Source organism: Notamacropus eugenii, chromosome 3 (genome assembly GCF_028372415.1).
Source record: "Notamacropus eugenii isolate mMacEug1 chromosome 3, mMacEug1.pri_v2, whole genome shotgun sequence".
NCBI lineage: Eukaryota > Metazoa > Chordata > Mammalia > Diprotodontia > Macropodidae > Notamacropus > Notamacropus eugenii.
In genome coordinates, this window is record NC_092874.1 from 98218969 (window position 1) to 98231658 (window position 12690).

Below are 12690 nucleotides of genomic sequence, written 5' to 3' on the forward strand. Positions count from 1 at the left end.
ATCATTGAATAGAAAGGGAACTGAGCTAGTTCCAGAATTGAGTCACAAGATGGGGACAACTTGGTTTACTCAATTTCCACTACTATTTGTTGTTCTATTTAACCTTAATGCCATACCTTCCTTCTACAATTATCTTCTACTTTTACAATACATATCATTTGTTCTTAGTTTTTTTTCCATGTTATACTGTGAGTTCCTTGAGAGGAAGGACTGTCTTTTGTCTTTCTTTGCATCCCCAGCATTTATCACAGTGCCTGGCACAAAGTAAGCACTTAATAAATTTTTGTTGTTGACTACTTTCTATCACTTTGTCTCTGTTTCCTTTTATTCTTCATGTTATCTTTTTCAGTGGTATAATATTCTATTACTTTAATATACCATAATCGACTCATCCATTATCAAATTGTGGGATTTAAAGGTTGTTTCTAGCTTCTTGCCTTTATAAATAAAAGAACTACAGATTTTTTTTCCTGCAGATAATTCCTTTATAAATTTTTTTTCATACCTCTAATGGTATGAAAGGTATGCCTCAGTCACGGGATCTTTAGTTTAAACATTATGATCAATTTTCTGATATTTTAATGTAGAGATATTTGCTAGGATGCTTTGCAAAGAAAAGTAGCTAGAAAATGTCCCTCTCTTCCCCCACAACCCCCAAAATAAGTCCTGGGTTGTGCTCTCTCACAAATACGCATAGCATCAGTGGGAAGAGAGTACGCTGTCAGTGAGGCACCTGTGTAAGGGACACAAGCGGCCAAGACATCTCACTTGGGTGTATCAAGGCCCCAGTTCCTTTCTCTTCTTGTTGCTCCTGCATGGGAATAGTATTTCTACTCTGTGGGTTGATGAGCTAGCCTCCTTGGACTCAAGTGCCAGGGGTAGTCTCACAGCTGACTATATCTCATAGCGGAGGTCAGTTTTTAAAGCTACTTCCTGCCCCCAGAGGATGCAGGACCCCTTACTAGTTAAGCAACTGAAAGATGCTAGTGGTGATATGAGGGGCCAAGGGAAGATGGCACAGAGGGAGAGAAAATTTCCTCTTCTTGTAGCTTCATTCTGCTAATGGTTAGAGGTCTCATCCGTAGTTGTGCCCTGCCTCAGGTATATCAGCTTTGTTTCTTTTTCTAATGTATGTAGAACTTCAGAAAAAAGGATAAAAACATTATTTTTTTATGGACATGACAAACACGATCATTCCCATATATATATGTGTGTGTATGTATATACATACATATGTATGTGCATATAAATAGATACACACACAGATTGCGAATGAAATGGTGAATCTTGATTTTGTAAGACTTTTTTTGAAATAAACAAGTTCAATGCAGTAGTTCCAAAACTGTTCTGCTTTTGTCTTCTTCTCAACTTTCTTTTATTCTCTTTTGTATGGCTCACTTTTTTTTTCTTTTTTTGGGCACCCCATCACTATTCCCTCCTTTCCCCTGCTATAACTTCCCACCAAAGGAAAAAAAAATCCTTCCCTTGTGATAGATATAAACCAAAACAAATCCATATGTTGGATACATTGAAAAATATATTTCTGTTCCTTTAGTCCATCACCTCTGTTAAGTAGTGGGAAGCATGATTTAACATGGGCCTTCTGGAACCATGACTGGTCAATATAATGATTACAGTTCTTGTCTTTTAGAGCTGTTTTTCTTTACAATATGTTTATGATTATATATTGCTTTCCTGGTTCTACTTACTTCGAATTGTGAGAAAAATGTAATTTTCTTGGTAGTTAACAGCAACATAGGGAGAAACCATTGGATTCCTGTGGTCCCTGAAGCCTAGGGATCAACAAGAAGTTAAAGCTTTGATAAATGGGAGCAAAAAAAGGCAAAAAATGAATTTTGCTTTTTGCTGTTATCTGGAATGATTTGGACAGTGTGAGTCTATTGCAAAGGATGCTTTTCTAGTAACTGCAAGTTCATTTTTATTTTGGGAGACTCTCCATTATCAAAGTATTACTATAAGACCTGTATAAGTTTATGTGGTGAAAGGCATCTGACTCAGTGGACTATTGAGGGGTTGTCCTTGCTAGTAATTCTATATCTGTTTTCTTTCTGAGAAGAACCTAAACCAAAGTATGGTACAATGGACCTTAGGTCCCTGTAGGTAAGAGAGGGGGAGCAGAGTGACAATGTCGACTTAAACTCAATATTTCATTGTTTTTTGTTTCTTTGCATGAGGAATAAAAGCTGTTCTGTACTGGATATATACATTTTTACCTTTTGCACCTATCTGTAGAGATCTAGATACTAATTATATTCAAATTATTTCCATAAAGACTTCCTAATTCTTTGTTATAAGGGATAGTTCTTTGGGAGAGGCTGGGGGTGGGCTGGTGGAGAAGAAAGTTTGAGAAATGAAGGTGATATAAAAACAAATGATATAAGCAAAAATTGGAACTCCCTCCCCCCCTACATATCTATCTTACAAAGATCTCTTATTCGACATCCTTTCAACTTAGGCTGTTACTTTAGGCAAGAGGTGCCTTCTCTCCATTCATACCATAGCATCCTAGTGCATGCCCTCACTGCCTCTTATCTGAACAGTTTATTCCAAAAGTCTAACTAGTTTCCCCACTCCAATCTATTCTCTAAACAGCTGCCAAACTGAGTCCTAAAACACAAGTCTGACCATGTCAACCCCTAGTTTCAGAGGCTCCCTATTGCCTTCCATGCTGCTGGAATTTAAACCTCTTTCCAAAGTGACTACTTTGTTTCACCTCTCACCTTCATGATTTTGTACCAGCTGGCCCCCACACCAGGGATGCTCTTCCTCTAAAGAACCTCTGCCTCTTGGAACATCTAGCTACTTTCAAGGCTCTTACAGATACTCCCTTCCCCTACCCTGAGTATTGTGCTTGTAATCTTAAATTTATCTGTGAGCATGTTGTATCTCCCCAGGATAATGCAAGCTCTGCGAAGGGACAGTCTTACTATCATCTCTTTATTCCCAGCATGGTAGCTAGCACAGAGAAGGTGCTTCATATGTGCTTACTGATTGATGACTAGTTTTTGTTAACTTTTGTTAACTTTGTTAACTTCTTAGCTACGAAAGGAACTGTGAATTGCCAGAAACAGAAATGTTTTGCTTTGAGAAAGTAAAATAACTAGCCTCTGACACAAGCTGTGTGACCAAGGGCTAATCACTTAAACTCTCAGTGTTCCAGGTAACTAAAACTTTTAAGTTATCATGGATGGAGGGAATTCCCAAACCAGGAATGCTCCATATAAATATCACAAATCTAGACCAAAAAACCAAACAAACCCAAATTCCATGAGGCATGATTTTAAAAGACAAATTGCACGGAGACTCATTTTTTATGCTCACTTTATGTAGTCTTAAAACAGTTGTCATACCCTTTACATGACCAAACGTTGATTACAACTCCCACCCCAATACTGTTCTCTTTGCCAATACCTTTGACTCTGGAGCAAAAAAAAAAAAAAGTTCTCCCAAGTCTCCATGTGGAGGGCTCAGAATGCTAGCCAACTCCTCATTTCCTACCAGTTGCACTGTCTGGATCATTATTACACCCCCCCTCTCCAAAAAAAGCTTATCACCAGGTAATTGATCATTATAGAGATTGCATTAGCTTTGGAACTCACATCTCAATACCTTAAATTACTTTCAGTTGGATTGGAGGGCTGAACATTTCCCGCCCCAAATCCCCCATTTACAGAGAGCTCAGAAGCCTACCTAACTCTTCATTTCCCACCAGTGGCATAGCTTGGATTCTACTGTACCATCATGGCCCCACGCTGAACCTTTTCAACCTCCCCACTCAGCTTCCTTTTCTTTTTCATTAGATTATAAGTTCCTTGAGAACAGGGACTGTGTTTGGCACACAGTGGGCACTTAATATTTATTGCCTATTTGTTACTATTTGCTGTATTGCATTGTACATTTCAATAATCCCAAATCTTCAAATCTCCTCCCTACAGGAGACTGCATGTGGTTATGGGTGGGAATAATGATGGTGATGAGTCCCATAGAAATTACAGGGCAAGTCACTAAATGAAGACTTCTGATTTGAATTTTCTAGTATTATCTTTGAACAGGAGGCAACCAGAAAGAATATCATCAGAGGTGCAAGACACAAAAAGGTCCACTAGAAAAAGTGGGCTGGTCATGTGACAAAGGATGAGGGATAACGGATGGAAAGCCCCCAGCTTCTGTTGGCATCCCGATCACAAGATATAGAGGAAGCCTAGAACCTTGGGTGAACCCTGTGCAGGCCATAGATTGCCATGCGATGCATAGGACATGCTACTATACCCTTAGGGGTGAATAGGAATCCATATTCATTTAAGTGTCATCTTTACAAACTGAAAAACAAATTATACGTAATCCTTGTAGTTCTTTATTATACACTTGATCATTGGGGTTTTCTCAATTATAATATTTAGTCCCAGTGTAAGTGGGCAATTCCTATCGAGTTAAATGTATACATATGTAAATTACATATAAATGTATACATACGTGTATAAAACAGCATACATATCAATAAACATTCTAAAAAATGAATTGCCCGTGTCCCTTTAGAAATTTAATTTAAACTACCTTAATGTCTTGGTTAAAAAAACCCCAAGCAAACCACCGAAAAAGTGCAATTCACGCGGTGTACGGTCGGCTTCTGTTCCCGCGTGTGGAGCCGGGTTTTCCTAAGGTCACTAAGGCTTCACAAACCGCCCGCGCGGGGGCCGCTCTCCATTCCGCCCAGCGCATGTGGGCGCTCCACCCGCGGGGCTGGGAGGCCGACACGTGCGCTCGGGCTCGCAGCCACCACACCGCCGAGGCTCTCAAACCCGGGGGCTGGGAACGTCACTGACAGCCTTTCACTTATTTTCTAAGGGCAGCCCCGCGGCCGGAGGCCCGGCAGAGGTAGCGAGCAGCCGGCTCTCGGCCCTGCCGGCGGGAGGGCCCCTAACGGCCGAGCGCCCCAGCGCTCCCCGCCCCAAGCGAGCGCGCTCATTAGTCGGCCCGGCTCCCGCCAGGGCGGGCGGGGAGCGCCGCGCGCCTCGCATGCAAATCAGCGGCAGAGCCCCAGGCGCCGAGCCGCCCCTAGCGGCCGTCAAGCGCAGCCTCCGGCCGGACTCGATCGGAGGCGAGGCGGCGGGCTCCGGAGGCCCCGGGATGCCTGGGCTCGCCCCAACTCCCGGGGTCTCCCGGGGACACTTCACCTCCGCCCGCCCGGGGCCCCGCCTGGCCCAGCCCGCCCCTCGGGAGAGAAAGGAGAAAGAGCGCGGCCGTTAAAACCGTTACCACGCCTTGAGTTTCGAACTGATTCAAACTTGGCCGCCAAGGCCCCTTGAACTACACCTCCCTCCGACGCCCCTCCGACGCCCCTCCTCCCCTCCTCTCCCCTCCCCTGCCCCGCCGGGGCTCGGAGGTGGCTATTCCCGCCAAGATTAGAGCAACATCTCCGTCCTTCCCCGCCCGCCACCCAGATCCTTCCCCTTTCCTCCCCGCCCCTCTCCCGGCCTGGCTCGTCCAGCCGGCCCCTCCTCCCCTCCTCCCCCTGCCGCGTTCGCCCCGCGGCCCATTCGCCTTCCCGATCCGTACCCTGCGTGTAAAACGAGAGAACAAAGGGACGGCGGCGGTAGTTTCGCACGTAAAAACCCCCAGCGTCTCAGGGAGTGTGTGTGTGTATGTGTGCGCGTATATGAGAATATGTGTATGTGTGGATGTGTGCGTACCGTCCGGAGATAAGTATATGCGTGGGGCTGTGGGTCTTCCCGGCGCCTGGGAGCTCGGCGGGCCCTCTGATTGGATGGAAGCCTGCCTCTCGTCCCTCCAATCGGGGCGGCGCTTGATTGTAGTGGGGGGGCCAATGAGAGCGATGGCGATTGGGCTGTCAGGTTTGGCGCTCGGTCCGGTAGCATCCGACACCCACAGGGACAGAGAAAGCAGCGGAGGACCGGTGGCGGCGGCGGCGCGCGGGAGCAGCGCGCGGGGAGCGGCGCGGGCTGGGGAGAGGGAAAGAAGGTAAAGCCACCCGGCCGGCTCCGGCTAGCGGGACGGGCTCAGGAGCCCGAGGAGTTACGGGCGGCGGCGATATTGCTCGTCTCCGGGTATCGCCCCGGAGAGGGGTTCACCCGGCGCCTTCTTTGTATGACCGGGGGGAAGGGATCCCGAAGCTGGGGGGACTGGGGGTCGGCGGCCCGCGCTCGGGGCGGCCGCAGACGCAGGGGATGGAGTGGCCGGGGTGGGGGGAAACGGCCGGGAGAGCGCTGGGTCGCTGTGCTGGGGTGTTTTGTTTGGTTCCCGCCTCACACCACCCGCTCTCCTTTTTCCTTTTCCGCCTGATCCGTCGGGTTCGGGGCTCGGGGCCCCGTCCCGGCCGCCCCAAGTGTCCTTTGTGTGCCGGGCGTCGGGAGAGCTCCGGGCGTGACGGGACGGACACAACTTGGTGGGACCTTGCACTCAGACAAAGGAGAGACTGTGTCTGACGGAGAGAGCCCGGGCATGTGGGAGGGGGCGGCACAAGTTGGGCCCCCAGCTGCGGGCGGGGTTGGGGGGTGTAGGTCGGCGGCGCCGGCCTCAATTTAGGAGAAAGGGCGCCCCTCCTCCCCTTCCCCAGCCCCCGTCCCTACCGGGTCCCCTTCCCCTCCCCCCTCGGAGCTTATAGACCATGCAGCGCTGGCCGCACTTAGCGTGGGACAGCGTGCACGAGGGAGATCTTGAACTCCGAGTCCTCTCCCACAGGAAACAACTTCGAGCACCGTTGGAGAATTCTCCTCCAGCCTTAGGATAGCCCTTCCTCTCCCTCGCACGGGAAAGATTTGGGGCCGTTTTTTAGGTTTCTCTCCCGTGCTCTTTCCGGGCTTCAGAAAGCTAGTCTATTCCTTATGCTTAGTTTGAGGGAAGAGTTGAGTTGTTTTTCCTTCTCTTTTGTTCTCATTGAGTGCTTTCGGTTGAAGTTCGCTTCTTTTTGTTTCTGAAAACTTATCACTTGGGATAGAGTTCTGCTCAGGGACAGGGTGACAAGCTTTTGGAAAACTCTGTAAACTTAATATTGAAAGCAACTTTTCAATCCGTTTACAAATTTCAAGCCGTTTGTTCAACTTCACAATCTGATTTGAGAATGGAGGCAGGTGCTAAAGACTTATTATATACATCCCATATGCCCAGGAGTTGAAATAATGATATTGGCAAATTTGTTTGAGCTCTTTGATTTGAATATGCCAAGGTTAAATGTGACTTTTTAGATCACAGTAGCATTCTTGTTTTAATTGAATTTGTTTGCCATGAAAAATACCCTTTAGTGATTCAGAAATGATTGGGAGTGAAAATGGCTCTGTATATAAATAATTGAATGAATAATGCCTCATAGTTAGGCTAAAAACTTCCTTTGAGTAACTGGAATAAAACCTTGTGTGTTGAACAGTCTGTTAACGAAGCTTATGAAATAAAGATGTTTAATTATCATATTTTTGAGTCGTTTACTTAACTGTTTTAAAGATTGTCCTCACTTTTTTGTGTATATCTTCTTTTTACTTTAGTTAACATTAGTTTAATAATCGATTGCATTATACACCGTTAAGACACCAACATTTAGCTCTGAACATAAAAAGTTTACCAAGTGTAACATTCTTATTTTTACACATGAGGAAATCAAGGCTAAGAGAGTTTGACTTGTTTAAGGTCACACAAAATAGTAAGTGGCTGAGTCAGATTCAGAACCTGGTGTCTCCTGAGGCAAATTGAACACCCTTTCCATTATACCATATTGCCATTCTTTAGCATTTTGATTTTCTTGATTCTTCCCTACAAGGATGGAAAGCAAATCCAAATCCTTTCTTGTTTTTGTGTGTAGGAAAAAACATCTGCCTAGATGCTTTATTCTTGTCAAGTCAACACGTTTTAAGTGCCTACTATGAGCTGGGAACTGTACTAAGACTGGAACAGATATGTAACCCTAGCCATTTTCGTTGTTAATTTATTTGCAAGTATTTATTTTGATATATATTCTAACTATTCATTGCTCCTATAGTTTGACTTCTGGATATATAGTTATCAAAGACATTTCCCATTTGTGTGTGGTGATGTTCTTTGGGATGTAATGTGAAAATGTTAAGGAATATATCTCAAGACATTATATGCTTTTGAAACAAATTTGTGTGTGCAGGAAAGCAGGTTAAATTTAAAGTAAGAATTTTAAATCATATTCTGCTATGTGATGGCCATTGGAAAAAAAAAAGACAACAGATTTCTCTCTAGACTGTTGAGGTAGACTGTTTAAATAAATAAATAATGTTTAAATTTGAGTGATAAAACATTTTAAATTATTTCCTTTTTTAAAAATCCCTTTAATAATTTTGGTCACAAATTTGCCCAGATGAGTCTGTCATACCTCTTTGATGGTCATTTGGATATTTTGAGACCAGAGGTCCCAGTTCTGAATATATAAATAGGTCAGTGTTCTGACAATTCTGTTGTTTCGTGACTGCAGTTGGAATGAAAATACAGATTTAAGATCCATTACATATTGTTATATTACTAGAAAAATTTCAATTAACAGTCAACTCACCAAGCATATATTAAGTACTCATCAAGTACATATTAAACACTTGGGCCTGGTATTGTGATAAGCTCTGGGGATACAAAGAAAGGCAGAAAGCATGATCCCTGTCCTGAAGGAAATAACATCCCAGTGGGGAGACAACATGCAAACAACTAACTGTACATATAATCATATATACCGTGTAAATGGGAAATAATCTTGGAAGGCACAAGCAGTAGAGTGTGGCTGGAAAGCAGTAGAGGGTACTGGAAAGGCTTCTTGTAGAAGGTGGAATTTGAGTTGAGTCTTGAAGTCTGCAAAGAATCACTTTACATATATGATATGATACTATCATTTACTCTGTGAGTAGCTGCCATTATTACGCTTGTTTTTACAAATGAGAACACTGAAACTGAGAGATAGGAAACATGGGATCACACATCTGGTACAGCAAAATTTGAACTCAGATTTTCCTGGCTCCAGGGCCTGTGCTGTAGTAGCCAGTGTACTATCTAGAAGTCTTTACATGTGGTAAAATTGGAGAGGAATCCTCAGTTTATTTTAATGGTTCCAATATCATCAAGTTAAAAAAAGCAAAACCAAACTCCATAATCAAACACTTGTTGATAGTACAAGTTCAGTTAAATATTAGGTTCCTACTATCTGAAGCACTGTTCTAGGTATTGGGAATATAAATGAAAAAAATCACCTTTTGTGTGCTCAAGGAGCGCATTCTAATAGGATGAGAGAGCGCGTTACAGGTATATCAATTAATTATGATAAAATTTAGAATAATGGGACAAAAATTTGAGGAGGGAGAAGTATCAGGGGTGGCTTCATGAAAGAAGCTGAATTTAAATTGAAGCAAGGGGGCAGGAAGAACCTTTGGAAAATAAAGGACTAATTGAACAAACTGATGGACATAGGAGATGGCAACATGTTTTGACTGGACAACAGATTCAGGATGATGGGGCATAAATGTGGCAGGAGACAAATTAGGTTGGAGCCAGATTGTAGAGGGCTTTGAATTCCTGAATTTGGAGTTAAACTTTATTTAAGATCATAGATATAGACCTGGAAGGGACCTCACAGGTCATCTAGTTTAACCCCCTCATTTTATCCATTACAAGCTGAAGGTTTAAGTAACTTACCAAGGTCAAACAGAGGCAGCAAGAAGTCACTGGAGGTTTTTTAGTGGTAGAGTGACATACTTAATGGAGTTACTTTAGGAAGATTAATCCTGAGCCAGATAGTGGATGGGTTGGAGAAGGAACTGACTAGAGAGATGAATACCAGGAAGAAAGCTATTATAGGACAGATAAGGGGTTCTACTAGGATGATTGCCTTAGACCTGGAGGAACCAGATGCTTTCAGATTTAGAAGTAACAGAATTAGGCATAAGGGGTGACAAGGAAGAGTCAGAGATGACTGTAAAGTTATGGACAGTGGTGTAGCGCAAAACGGTTTATATGTTGATATATGGGTATAGTCAATTCTTGATTGACTTGAAACCAAAACAGTGAAGACTAGTCTTGGACCAGCTTTCTCTTATTTTTTTGGAGTACCTTAGCCTATCTTGCCCGAAATGAATAGGTATGCTCAGGGAATGCAAATCAATTTCAATATTACCTAAACAAAATAAGTTTAGAGACTCTGATCTGTTGGTGTAAGAAACAAAGCATTTTTCGCAATAGATATACGATGAAATTCCAGAGAGAAATAGAAACTTTTAGATTGTATACATAACATGTCAGTATGAATGATCAAAAAACAAAATTCCAGAATTTTGAGTTAAATTTTATTTAAGATCATAGATATAGACCTGAAAGGGACCTCACAGGTCATCTAGTCTAACCTTCTTATTTTATCCATCACAAACTGAAGGTTTAAGTAACTTGCCAAGGTCAAACAGAGGCAGCAAGAAAGTCACTGGAGGTTGGAGGACTATAAATTATGTGGGATCTAATGTGGACATGGTTTGCTTTGACTTGTGAAAAGACAAATTTTAAAAATGTGAAGAAAAAGTTGAGTAGAGAGAATTTTATTGGACAGTGAAGTATCTGAGGTCACTTTCTTAAAAGCCAGTAAAGATTATAAAGATAATTAAAGAATATATCCAACAAGAAGGGTGATGTGAAGACATAAGTGAAACAATTATGAATTCATATTTGATATTTCAGATAAGATAAGATGGTAATATGCATTCCTTTATTTTGTGCGTGTGCATGTGTGTGTGTGTATGTATGTGGGGGATGCTGGGACATAAGTTCAGAACTTTGGAGAATGTTGAGCTCAGTGTCTGGTACTGACGGAACTAAAAGGTGGGGTTAAGGAGAGAGTGTCTTCGTTGCTCAGTTGGGACTTTATTAGTAGTAGCAAGCTTCTGGGTCATCCCGGGCCTTAGCTGTTGACAGTTCTTTAGTCTGAATGATCATATTTTGGGGAATAATAGTAGCTGACTTAGAGTAGAACATTTTCTCTTTATATGCAGTACCTCCTTTGATCTTCAAAGGTAGGTGCTATTATCTTATCCCCTTTGCAGATAAGGAAACTGAGGCTCTGGATAGTTAAAACAACTTGCGCAGGGTGTAGCTAGTTAAGTGTGAATCCAGGTCTTTCTTACTCCCAAGTCTAGCCCTCAATCTACTATATTACATTACCTTTCTAATTGAGTTAAACTAAACAAATTCTCAAGAAACTAAAATAGTGCTCATTTTGTTAATTTATCCTCAAGATATATTTGGAAAAACTGGTATCTACCCTTATGATAAGTAGGTCTGCTCAGAAAGCCAATTTATTAATTTATAATGGCAAGAGAACTAGTATTAGTCATCATCTGTACAGAAGACTCCTGCTGGGAAGGTCAAAGTCCATTCAGCAGACCAAATTACAAAATAATCTGAAGACTGTTTAGTGAGTCTAGTATCAGAAAAGGGAAGGAGTTAGATATTAGGGATATTCCTGTTAAACTAAGATAGTTTGGTAAATTTTTCTTATCCACTCCAGGGATATTTCTATCTAAACAATTGCTTTGATAATTAGAACACCCTCTCCAGTAGACCACTAGCGCTAAATAAACATTGACAAATTATTTGGCTATCCTGATTTAGTGCAGATGACCACAACAACATTTGCTTCAACATGGTACAATGTAACTTAATAAGTTATAACTTTCATTACAATAATTGCATTCCAGATACTTCACTCTGAGGTCCTAAATGGTATCGATACCTTCTTGATTGGATTTTGGGGAATGGTATTACTGAACAAATAGATTGCAGGTTGTCAGTCACCTAAGAAACATGCTCTCATGTTATAATACATGTGAGTACATCACATCTTAATTTACTATAGTTATTTAGAAAGTAGTGTAACCCTGGTGTGGGGTTTGAGTGATAGTTTATACTTCTCAGCAATTCATGTACCTTTGATGATGATGATAATAGTTCTCATTAAAAAAGCTTCATTAATAAATACGTTTTTGTTTTTACCCCAATAATTTCTTGATTTATCCTCTGTCCCATGGAATTTTTTTTTTTTCAACAAAAACTGAAGCAAAACTGCCTGGGTCTAACAATACAGTATTCTGCACTCAAGATCTCCTACCCCTTTGAGAGGGCATTGTTTTTTATCTTGTTTTCCTGCACTAAGGTTGATTATTGTATTTTTTTCATGTTTTAAATATTTAATTTATTATTTTTGTTTCCATCATTCAGTTCCACAGGCTTTTGAGTTTTAAATTTTCTCCTCCTCCCTTCCCTCCCCCCCTCCACAAGACAGCATACAGTCTGATATAGGCTCTACGTATGCATTCACATTAAACATATTTTCACGTTACTCATGTAAAAAATTATAACCAATGGAATGAACCACTAGAAAGAAGAAACAACAAAAAAGAGAGAGACCAAATAGTAATACTTCAATCTGCATTCAGACTCTGTAGTTTTTTCTCTGGGTGTGGATAGCATTTTCTATCATGACGCTTTTGGAGTTGTCTTAGAACGTTGCAGTACTCAGAAGAGCTAAGTCTATCAAAGTTAGTCATCACACAGTGTGGCTGTAACTGTACAATGTTCTCCTGGTTCCGCTCAGTTCACTCAGACTCAGTTCATAGAAGTCTTTCTAGGTTTTTCTGAAGTCTGCCTGTTTTTCATTACATTCATGTACCCCAA

The 12690-nt window shown here is 42.1% G+C and overlaps 1 protein-coding gene across 8 annotated transcripts in view; it reads left to right on the top strand.

Annotated features, from left to right (window-relative positions):
* The first annotated feature begins 5910 nt into the window (after positions 1-5910).
* The window catches only part of EZH2 (enhancer of zeste 2 polycomb repressive complex 2 subunit), a 104051-nt gene continuing 97271 nt past the window's right edge, over positions 5911-12690 (top strand). For all 8 annotated transcript variants that reach the window (XM_072652420.1, XM_072652425.1, XM_072652421.1 and 5 more), the window contains exon 1: positions 5911-6000. The gene's annotated coding sequence lies outside the window, so the exon portion shown is untranslated. The remainder of the gene's footprint in view (positions 6001-12690) is intronic.